Here is a 12,623-nt window from a genome sequence, read left to right as displayed (position 1 = left end):
ATAATAATGTTTCTTTATTAGCCCTATACAATTTCTTGCATTAGGAATTCATCTTTTTGCATACACCAGCTTTTCTCCATGGAGACACAGACAGGGAGAGAAGCTTGGGGTCAGAGCACAGGGTCAGCCATTGCACAGCACCCCTGGAGCAGTCAGGGTTAAGGGCCTTGCTCAGGGGCCCAATGGATTAGGATTCCTCTGCCGGCTGCAGGATTTGAACTGGCAACCTTCCAGTCACAGGCGCAGAGCCTTAGCCACAGAGCCACCGCTCCGCCCCTTATTACTAGGACAAATAATGTCCTAGTAGTTCGAGTGCCCTGTGTAGTCTTGTAAAAATATAGTGTGTTGTTAGTTAATTACCACCCTAACGATGTGTACGTGTTCCGTCAGTCTCCTCATATGCGTGTATATCCTGTGTTTGGTTTTGTGTGGTTGTTAACGAATAAAGTTAATGCTTGTTTGTTAATCACATCTCCACTCATTCTTCGTTCTGAAAAGAACCTGCAAATGCTACATTGGTGTCAGAAGCGGGCAGAATGGACAACTCGTGGCAGACACTACCAGATTCTATTAAGCGCCGGCTGACGCTGAAAGAAACAGAACCCATCGGCAGCGCACATAAGGAGCCTGAGCAACTCCTGGGTGCGACAGGTGGCCACAGCCCTTACCAGGGCTATTCAATAGTGGTCCCGCCAGTAGAATTGGGGCGACTGGCCACTACTCCTGGTCAGCGGGCACCCCAAATAGAGGATACTCTCCCTGTCGGAGCCGATCAGCGATTCCCACACCCATCGGCGCGGGTGCGACCAGGTCGCTACAATGGGGAAGCGCCTTGGGAAATCTACGAGGCGCAGTTCCAGCTCGCGGCCCGGACGAATGGCTGGAGCCAGGCGGAGATGGCCGGCCACCTGGCGGCGGCGCTAGAAGGAGCGGCCTGCCAGGTGCTCCTGGATGTTCCGGAGGAAGACAGAGGCGAATACACGGCGCTGGCAGCAGCTCTCCAGCTGCGCTTCGGTGTGGAGGAGGCGCCGGACTTGATGCGGGAGAGGCTGGCCCTGCGGCGGCGCCGACCAGGAGAGCGACTGGGCCCGGTTGCCGCGGATGTCACGTTCCTCGCCCGCCGAGGATACCCAACTTTCCCCCGGGAGGCGCAGCGGGAGATGGCTCTCCAGGCCTTTCTCAAGGCCCAATCACCTGAGGAGCTGCGGCGCCACGTGCAGCTGGCCGCACCAACATCGCTGGAGCCTTGGCCCTTGCTACACTGGCTGAGGCCATGTTCGGGGTGGCTGGAAGCGCCAGCAGACGCAGTGCGCCCTGCCGGCTGACCGAGGCGGCGACGGAGGAATCCAGCGAGGGGGAAGAGGAGCCAGCCCATGCAGCGACCCCCGCGGAACAGCCCCGCACGCTGATTTGCAACCGCTGCGGGAAGAGGGGACACAGAGCCCGGTTCTGCCTGGCACCCGAACCACGCACTCCTCGATCGGTGTCGGGAAACAGGAACGGGGCGACTCAGTGTGGGGAAGGCCGCCCCTCGAACACCTCAACCCCCGCTCTGGAGAGCGCTGTTAAGACCAGCGCCCCTCACGCCACCGTGGGGCGAGTCGGCTGTAGCCGGGGCCTGTACCTCCACTGCAAAATCGAGGACCAACCCTGCCTGGCCCTACTCGACACCGGTTCATCGGTAACCCTACTCCGGCCGGGCGTCCTCCCCAACACCGAGGGCACCAACCCCCCAGGATGGGAGGCCTCCAGCCTGCGGCTAAGGACCATGACAGGACAGCTCGCTGCAGTCCGGGAGAAACAGCTGCTTGCCTTCCGTCTAGGTGCAGCGACGGTGCGCCACCCCTGCTACCTCGCATCCATCCAGGAGGACTCATTCTGGGGCTGGACGTACTGTAGCGAGTGGGGGCCAGTTTGGACTTGAGCCGGCAGGAGTTGGTGTGGCAGGGGGAGCGACTTCACCTGGTAGAGGGCAGGCCCGGCGAAGGCTGAGGGACACGGGCTTGCCGGAGCCGGGAGAAAAAGAGGCAGTGGTGGCGACGGTGGCGGCGGCAGTCGCCGGGGCAGACCAGGCCTGTGAGCTGGGGAGCGAGCGTGCTGGATCCTGCCCCCGAATCAGCCAGGGGGCCAGACAAGCGGAGCTGCGAGGGCCTCGATCAGGACCAGGTACATGTTGTTGGACCGCGAGGGGTGGCTACGGACCCAGGTAAGGTCGCCGCAGTGAGGGGCTGGCTGACTCCACGCACCGTCGCGGAGCTCCGCAGCTTTCTGGGGTTGGCCTCGTACTACCGGAGGTTCGTCCGGGACTTTGCCAGCATCGCTGCCCCGGTGCACTGCCCCACCGACAAGGGCCGCCTTTTCGACTGGGACTCGGGCTGTGAGACTGCCTTCGGCCGGTTGCGTGAAGCTCTGGTGGGGGCCCCCGTGCTGGCCTACCCCGACCCGCGGTTGCCGTATGTTCTCGATACCGACGTGAGTAACTCGGGGGTGGGTGCGGTGTTGGCGCAGGAGGGGCCGGATGGGGAGCGCGTAGTGGCCTACTATAGTCGGGCTTTGACTAGGGCTGAACGGAACTACTGCGTGACCCGTTGCGAGCTGCTGGCGGTGATGGCGGCGGTCCACCACTTCAGGCCGTACCTGTTCGGGACCAGGTTCCGGCTGAGGACCGACCATGCGTCCCTCACCTGGCTGCTCCACTTTAAGGAGCCGTAGGGGCAGATGGCGCGATGGGTAGAGATCCTGCAGGAGTACGACTTCACTGTCGTGCACCGTGTGGGGTCTCGCCATCTCAATGCCGACGCTCTCTCGTGGCGCCCCTGCGAGGCCGCGGACTGCCACCACTGCGCCCGGCGGGAGCAGCGTGAGGAGGCTGTCCGCACCGTGGCGGAGCTGAGCACCGCGGCCACGGCCCGGGAGGGGCCGCTGGGGGTGGGCCTGCCAGACCTGGCGCAGCGTCAGGCAGCTGATCCTGACGTGGGGCCGGTGCTCCGCTGGAGAGCTCGCCCCGCACCCAAAGTCCGTCAAGGCCCTCTGTGCCCTGTGGGAGGCCTTGGAGGTAAAGGACGGGGTGCTGCGCCGGGGGTGGCGGGTTCCCCTCCAGTGGCGAGGTACGGTGGCAGCTGGTGGTGCCTCGGTCACTCCGTGGGGCGAACCTGCAAACGCTACAGTATGCTTGCCCACCCAGGAATGGTGGGTGGAATGGGACAGAATACTAGAAGACAGCTTCTGTAACCTGGTGCAAACCATGTGTTGTAGATACACAACTTCCATTGTCAGTGACCAGACACACTACTAGCCTTTGACTTTCACATTAGTCCACCTGTTAATCTACACTGTTCATTAAAATTGTAATCAGCTAACTGAATTACCTATGTCATGCCTGTATAATAATTCCTGAAAATGAATTTGTGAGCTCATTGTAGTAATGCTAAGTTTATATATATTCGAACAATCTGTCTTCAAATACTTCTTCCATGCATTGCTTAGTAAAAGACTAGACTTTTTTCCTGTAGATTGCTGCTTAGAGCTCGGTGTTTTTAATGTTATGTCAAGAGTATATTATCTGCTTTTGCTACCTGCATGTCTTTCACTAGTTTTTTTTACTTTGCATGTCTGGGGTTTACTAGACCTCCTATTTTGGTATCATCTGCAAACCTAATAAGTTTACTAACTGTACAAGAATCTAAATCATTGATCTAGTGATTGTATTCCTAATATACTGTGTATGTATTAGGAATTTATCAAGGGAACAATGCCCTCATGTCGTCAATATACCGGATGTTGAATATGTCCGAACAATGTTACTTGCCTTGGAGCTAAATCTTCTGACAAATGTTGAAAAATGTTAGTTAACATAATGAATAATTGTACCTATGTCATTACATTTCAATGTAATAAAATGTCATTACACCGGCTATGAAAAATGATTTTGTTTCATTGTCCTGATAATAACTTCATGAATTAACTGTATTCAATTTAGGAATTTGTTACATAGGATTGTAGATATTGGTGTTGGAGGGGAGCCAGAGCTTATCCTGTAAACAGTGGGTACAAAGAGGGGTACACCTGTCTATCCCCAGACACTTGTAGACCAAGACATGCACACACACACACACTCAGGGCAAATTTTCCCAGAAGCACGTTTTCCCAGTAGCAACCTGTATGAAATCTATGTGAACACGAGGAGAACATACAAACTCCACACAGATACCACTCCAGATCCATAATTGAACCCTTATCTCCAAAGCTAAGAAGCAGTAATGCTAACCAATGTGCCACTGTGCTGCTCGTGAATCATCATATCATGATATACCATGATGATTAATATATTATCATGATCATAGCATATGTAACTAATACATATGGCACACATTAAATTAATAATTTCATAGCAAATTATTTATGGCAGTTGAGGATTTTAGAAATCGTTATTGTGTAATCTTCAGTAAAACATTAAACCTCATTAAATCTTAACAGTTTTTTTTGTGATCTTGTTATATCTGTCAAAGAGTATGTATTAATTTGGTGTACAGAGATGAATGTGAAAAGCACTTATCCATAGCCTCACTTACTAGTCTGGTTCTGCTTATTTGCTGGTGTCCAGAGGAACACACATTGAGTCCTTGACATATGTAAAAGCAACTGAACTACAACTGGCACCAGCACAGATTGAACCCCTGTCTTTGTCGAGTTGAGTTACGGTACAAACTCACTGCAATTTATGTCCTTCCTATCCTGAGACTGAAGAAATTCTGGCAGGGTCATTGAGCCAGTGATGTGCATCCCAAGTCTGAATTTTATTTAACTGGGGGAAGAATATGATGAAAGCTGTATAAAGCCTGTGTCTATTCCTCTGCTAACTAGGCCATGTCTTCAAGCATAGAGGCGGTGTGTGAACTGAAATTCTGGAGGCTTAGATCTGCACCCTGACTGTGTTATAGAATCTTTCATCATGATTTGCCTCACCTCCAAACAAGATACACAAATCCTTAGTTTCTATTATACTGTATGGTATTCATGGAATTATCTTAATACTTTAGAGGCCACTGTTTTGTTTCGATATCCAGTCAAGAGTGATGAGTAAGAATAAACGTATGCAATGAAAAAATGTTCTATACAATCAATAAGTGAAACAAAGAGATTATCTCTTTTTTATCGTCAAGAATGCTTATTCTTATTCTTATTCTTGAAGTCACGATTGTGACATTTATTTTTCTGTCTCTCACGGGTGTTTATTCTTATTCTTAGAGTAGTAGCAGCAGTAGTAAAACACTGCTACTGCTAAATAGCAAGGAGAGTTATTCTTGCACCATGAAACAGAAAACACATCCACACTCATGTAACCCTCTTATCATCTAACCAGCAGACAATGTTCATTAATGAAAGTGTCTGTAGAGCTTGAACACCTGCAACAGATTTTCAGCTCATCATGAAAGAAGAAAGGTCACCTGAAGCCTGTTTCAGACAGGGTGATATATGGGTGCTTCTTTGGTATGCCCCTGAGAGGAGTGCCTTTTTAATTCTTATTGGGATGCAAACTGTATTAGAATAGGCCATTGACACATTTATACTGCTGGAGCAGGATGGAAATAATAATAATGTTCTCAGATAAATACTGCATTAAGATATTTTTGATTTGACTATTAATCCTGCATCCACAACAGTGTGTGAGTGGGTGAATGAACATCATTAGGCAAATTACGTTTTATGACCTGTTTTCATTTATGTGACGAAATATGAGGAATGTTTTATTGCAATCTGGATCTAAACTGTTTGTGTCTGTGTTCTTCTACCTCAGTGAAAAGGGTAATGTATTCTTGTTTTTGAGGTGAAAATTAACATGCTGTTTTATTTCACACAGCAATTATTGCAAAGTAATTTTAAAACCAGAAACAACAGAAATATTGTCATAAAATACCAACAGTATTCTAAAGTCTTAATGCTGGTGTCAGATTAATATGGCACAACTAATGTTAAATGGCTAAATAAAACTAATTAGCTTCTTTCTATTTTTATGATCTATGCAGGCATGAGAAGTTGATTAAACTAATGATGAATTGAACATACTATATAGAAGACCACTTTGTCATATAGGCAAATATGTGGAACACTAACGCACCATCACTCCAAAATTCAGTACATTTTTTATTTATTGGATGTTACTTTTGTAGAATGGCCTCATTGCTATGTTTTAAGTGCTAAAATCAATATTTTATATGCCCAACTTATGAAAATGTACAGTATACACACATGGAACATTTTATAGCAGCTAAGAAGAGAAAACACTGACAAGAAAATTGCTTGGTGATTTTTTGTCCTCATAAAATGCATCCAGTTCTACACCAGAACTAGTATATCAAACACCTTAAATCAGTATTTGATTTTTTATTTGCACCCATATACAATGTTGTTTTATAGATATGACATTCAGTCCCTAATGGAGCACAAATATTATTATATTATACTCTAGTTAGGGACTGGTTTTATAGTAGTTATATTCCAAAGGCATGATGAGAAAACAGAATAACTGATACTTATCTCATACACTCAAGGACAATAATAAACCAGGTGGCACATTTTGGTACCAGAGAACCCCTTATCTTACAAATGTCCTCCTGTAACACGGCATATCATAGTCTTGACAAAACAGCAAAGGTTTAACTAAAGGCTTTGTTCCTCATTTGGTTTTGGCCAACAAGGTTTATTATCTGCAAGTAGAATGTAACCGAGGGACATTTAGTATTACTCATAAATGAATACTAAATGGCACCTCAGCTGGATCTAATGTTCCAGCTCATTTTTCCTCTGGGTGCTTCAGTGTCCTCCCAGAGTCCATAGGACTGCTGGCAAGTAAATTGATTTCTGAAAAAAATGGTCCTGGTGTGAGTGTGTGTGTGTGTTTGTGTCTGCCGTGTGATGAGCTGGCAGCCTGTTAAGGGTGTATCCTGTCTTGTGCCCATTGCTTGCCAAGACAGGCTTCGGTTTTCCTCATCCTTGTATGAAGTGGTTAGAAATTGGATTGGTGAATGGATGCCCTTGATTATGGAGTAAGGAAGACCTACCTGGACTTGATTGAGACATTCCTGTATATTTTGTTTTTTGATACATTTCCTTGGCCTCAGGAAAAAAAAAATCTGCAATCAGATGGATCTACAGGTATATAGCAACATGCCTGTATTTCCCCAGACATCAACGTTAATTTTCAGATTACAAGAAAATCTACTGAGTTATAAAATTGTGTTACTAAATAATATCATCCTTATACCATAGTACTGAAATTGATATATATTATTTAGTGATTTTTTAATTTATTTTTTATGAGGTGACTTACTGTATGTCAGGGATTCCTTCTTTAACGTAGCTTAATGTTTTTTAATGATTAATATTATAACCAAATAACATGATTCTTGGTATTTATATTTGGAAAATTATATTCATGAATTCATGCAAAACAACTTTCAGTATTCAGATGTTTCTCCTACCAGGGTTTTGAAAACTACCTGTAAATGTCTCAAAAATTAAAGCCAGGTTTAGTTTTAGTGTGAAATGATATTTTTAAACAAGTCAAGGTGGATCTGACTATAATCACACGCTCTTAGTGAACAAGTACTGTAGATTGCACCAGTGGCTCTTTTACCTGTAATAAACGTACAAAGTTAGTGCTGGCAGAAGAACGATGGGCAATGTGATTGTCGGCAACCATGTAAATCCAACCAGGAAGCTGAAGAAAAATATAATGAATTTGTAACAATACTGTCAATGACAACTGTATTCATTAATTCACTTAATATTCATTGAAGACTACAGTTTCAAATGAAGCTTTTAGGCATTCTGTATTCCTGAACACATGCTGTAAATAGTCTTGATCACGGAACTAAAATGTGCAAAGTTTGATTTAAGGATTCCTATGCATCTGGTCTGAAGCAATACAGGTCTAAGCATTCAGCTGTCATTAATCATGTGCCAGTGCCCGATTTGTTCAGTTGACTTGTGTGAGACATTGCTGTCAGCCTTCTCGGCTAGCTTATGAATGAATGAAATTACATTTTTGTGGTCAAGGTTCTTGTCATGCCAACAGATAATTCAGTGTGAAACAACAAACACAAATCATTGAAAGGTTACATCAAATGGACTAGTTCTGTCTTTGAATAACTGCTTTTCAAATTTGGAGCTGAACAGTAAATCTTAGGAATCAATACATACAATGCTATGCCAATTGGTAAACAATGGCAAAACTAAAATTAATTAACTTAAAGTTAACAACCTAGTTCTAGAGTGGGCTTTGCATCATAGTTTAGTTTTCTTTGTACTCTGTGTGCATGAAACATCTGCTAAATTCTAATTTTGTATTAAGGGAAGTTAAATGTTCCTTTTAACATTCTTTTAGGCAAATACCTAAAGGCAACGCCCTGTGGTTTAAAAAGTCACAGAACACATACTGTAGGAGTTTATGAATATGTGCACCAAAACAATTGATCCTTAAAATTGTAGTCGACTGAAGGTATGGTTTGTAGCCATTTAAGAGGAAGGGAAGTTAGCTGTATTAAGCGGAAACCACGTAGTACAAGATCTTGTGTAAATAATACAGATTCAATCAATTAAATCGTAGCTCTTCCTAAAAAACACGTTCAACCTGCCATCACATCAGCACACAACAGAAAGTCTCTCATGGCTGGAAAAAAGAATTATCTCGCAGCAGGATTTCTATATGTGCTGAAATATATCATGTTTAACTGTAACAAATTCACAAAGTTATTATCATATAGTGATTATGCCCTTGGCTTACTGGACTAATAGTGGGGAAGGTGTATCTCTTACTGTCAGCTGTCTGTTAAATTATGAATGAGGTACTTCAAGTCCAGAAAACACACTTGTACTGTAAATGCAAAAGATTATATAGACTATATACAGTATATGCTTACTGAATCTAGCCATGCCATCTTTGGTTGCGTAATCCTCGCCTGCCTTCTTTGTAGTTTTGTGATAATCAGTGACTTCAAACACTTTGAACTCTAAATCAGGATCGTGGTCGAAAAGCATTTTTTCCATCCATTTGCCAGTATCAGAATACTAACAGCCTTCCATGTAGTCACCAAATTAGACATAGCAGATTTCACATTGTAAATCTGCAGGTTGTTTGCTGTCCTCTTGTGTAGCTTAATTGGTTAGTTTCATCTTCAGCCACTAGCAACACCTTCTTCTACAAATACTTTTGATACAGTCATTTATTGGCTAGAATTATGCTTTGGTCCAAGTGCTGGATTAGTACGGTGATAGTTTTTGGTTTAAAATTTTGTATAATCCTTTAATATATATCCTTTAATGGACATTTAATGGGTGGCCTTGTATTAGGTTGTCCGGTAGTGTCCCTTTCGCAGACAAGACACCCCTTTATCAGATTTTGTCTTTGAAATCCAAAGTGAAGTGTGTTAAGGTGAGGGTTTAGTAGGGTATGTATGATCACCTGCTGGAAACTGTACTTCTGCTTAACAGGTTTCAGATGCTGACGTGTGGGATTTGGCTCCAATTCCTCTCTTAGAGCCTAGACACTCATATGCCTGTTTAATAGTTTCTGATTCTTAGATGTCTTCCCTGCTTATTGGATGCACTGGTGAGTAGAGCATCTGCTGCAAACCTGTCACAATTTCATCTCCTATGAAAGCTGTTCTTACTGTATATGAGCAGCATGAGAAAGTACATTAATCTGCTGAAATGCTGTAAGCAGAGTCTACAGAAAGGGTAGCAAGGGAGGTCCCAGTGCTTGATCAATTTAGTGCTCTGTAGTCAGGTTGCCATCAATCACTACAAGTGGCATTTTACGACAGTTAGACTCCTGCCCAGACCATATCACTTGGATCTCCCTAATTATTGGCATGTTATATACAACAAATAGCGCATATCCTCAGGGCTCAATACTGGGCCCCTTGCTCTTCAACATTTACATGTTTCCGCTTGGTCAGCTTTTAAGATCACATGGCCTCAGCTTTCATTTCTACGCTGACGATACTCAAATATACTGTACATCAATACCAAACCGGACATTGATGTGGCTGTCTCTATTCTATCTAATTGCATCTCTGACATAAAAAATTTGGATGACTCAAAACTTCCTTCATCTTAACTGCGACAAGACTGAAGTCATGCTTATTGGCACCCCCCATCAACTTCGTAAAGCCAGTCCTGTAACCCCATCTGTAGATGGTTCTGTACTTGAGCTTCAGTCTAAATGGAAAAACCTTGGGGTTATATTCAATTCTGGCTTAACATTTGACCCACTTGTGCAGCATACTGTCAAAACTTATTTTTTTCACCTCAGAAATTTCGCTAGACTATGCCCTATGCTATCACTAACTGTGGCTGAAAAGCTGATCAACACATTTGTGTTCTCTCGAATTGACTACTGTAATGCTCTACTTACTGGGGTATCTAAATCTACTTTGAACAAACTGCAGTATGTCCAAAATTCAGCAGCCAGAATCCTGACCAGGTCTAGTGCAAATGATCACATTACTCCTATCCTGGAGTCCTTGCACTGGCTTCTGGTCAAATTCCATGTAGACTTTAAAATCCTTATGCTCACCTATAAGGCTCTGATGTCTTGGCACCTCAGTACCTGTCTGAACTATTATCACCCTACTCCCCACCTCGCAACCTTCACTCTTCTAATTCTGCTATCCTTACTGTCCCCCAAGCCCATATACATTGTATGGGTGACATCGCCTTCTCCTGTTATGCCCCCAAGCTCTGGAACTCTCTCCCCAAGGATATCAGAGAGTCACGTTCTCTTAACTCCTTCAAATCCAGACTCAAAACCCTCTTCTTTAGAAAAGCCTTTACTTAACTGGTCCCATTCTTCACACCTCTGCTTTTCTAGTACCACTATCCACGGTCTCATCTATATATTGTAATTGTGTTTTAGTTTGTGTATTCTTTTTATTTGTTGTTGTTGTCATTCTGTAAAGCACTTTGAGAACCCACCTTTAAAGGTGCTATATAAAATAAAGTTTATTATGATTATGATTATTATTATTATTATTATTATTATTATTATTATTATTATTATTATTATTATATTCCTTCCCATCTAAACCACACTCACAGATGACCATCAACATGGTCAACACAAAACCTTGATTCATCACTAAAGAGAACTTGGCTTGGAATGAAAGCATTATATTGACAGGCTGGGCATCTTGGGTCCCTTCTTTTTTTTCTTTTTTCACCATGTGTGACATTCAACAAATCTGAAGCACTTCATCTCCTGTGCCCAATCAACACCACACAAATGGAATATCACTAATGATTTGTACCCTGTACAATAACTTGGGTTGGTATCCCAGCTTAACAAAAAAGGGATAACAAGTAGTTTCAACTTATTATTTTGCTTAATGTCCTTATCCATGGAAACTTACAATATTATTTAAAACAATACACATATAAGATATAGAATAATATACACATACAATAATATAAAAATGGAAATTAAAAGAAAAGCAAAACAATTAGTTGCATTTGTCCAGACAGGTGAACGCCAGTGTCTGAACTACAGGTTGAGTAAAACAAGGGTAGGATCCGGTAGATATCGCTTAGGAAGAAGCAACAGGAGTGGCTAGAGCAGAAATGTGATAGGAGTAGGAGAGAAAGGGTTGAAGAATAACAATAAGGCTCTAGAAAGAGGAGAAGGGGTAGAGGGTGATGAGACGAGAAGGATCGAGAGGAAAGAAGGTCAGACCTGAGAGAGGTTTAGTTTGATAGAATGGGAGTGCCTCCAGGAAGAGATGGGCATTAATACTGTGGAGAAAAGTGTATTACAAGAAGGAAGAGAGAAGCACATCATCAGATCTTGAGCATTATCTGCCAATATTTTTATTGAAAGTTGCATGAAGAGAACCTATGGACCAGGTATAAAGAGAGAACAGTATAACACTGATCGAGCCAGACGATCTGATAAGTGCAATTGTCAAGGTAGGAGGACAACCAGGTGGTGCCAGAGGTTCCCAGATCAAAGTTTCATAGACAGCACAGAGCTTAGGCAACAGCCATACTGGTGGGGTTCAAGTAATAGGACAAATGGATGCAGAGAATCCTGAGATGCCGCAAGTACTGAAAAGAAAGCAGAGATGATAGAGCCCATAAGTTTAGAGAAAGTCAATAGATTGAAGGTGATTTTGGAGGGCACAATGCTAGGAGGGGATGGAGAGATTCCAAAGAAAGGCTGTAGTGGAAGTTAGTGGAAGAGAAAGAAATGGGAGTGAAAGAGCAAAAGCAAAAGTAGTCACTGAAACAGTCAACAAGGGTGATAGAAAGGGTAGACCAGATAAAGCTGGTGCCCATTTTAATAAGCAATAGGAGATGTAATGCAGTAGCTGAAGGAGTACAGAGAGAAATACGTTCATTCAAGTGGTGAGAAGAATCAATGCTGAAATCACCAGGGATAGTAGAGTAGACAGAAGGGGAAAAGGAGAAAATTATTGAGACAGCCAGGTAGACATTAGACAACAATGATAATCAGCTGAGTAAGGGAAGTTACATCAACTAAAAGAGGTATCTGATAAAGGAGTGAGAGGCACATTAAGAGAATTGCCAAGGCACAGATTGCAGAAGTCCAATGATACCACCCTATC

This window comes from Lepisosteus oculatus, chromosome 1 (genome assembly GCF_040954835.1).
Source record: "Lepisosteus oculatus isolate fLepOcu1 chromosome 1, fLepOcu1.hap2, whole genome shotgun sequence".
In the NCBI taxonomy this organism is placed as follows: Eukaryota; Metazoa; Chordata; class Actinopteri; order Semionotiformes; family Lepisosteidae; genus Lepisosteus; species Lepisosteus oculatus.
This window is presented reverse-complemented; position numbering follows the sequence as displayed.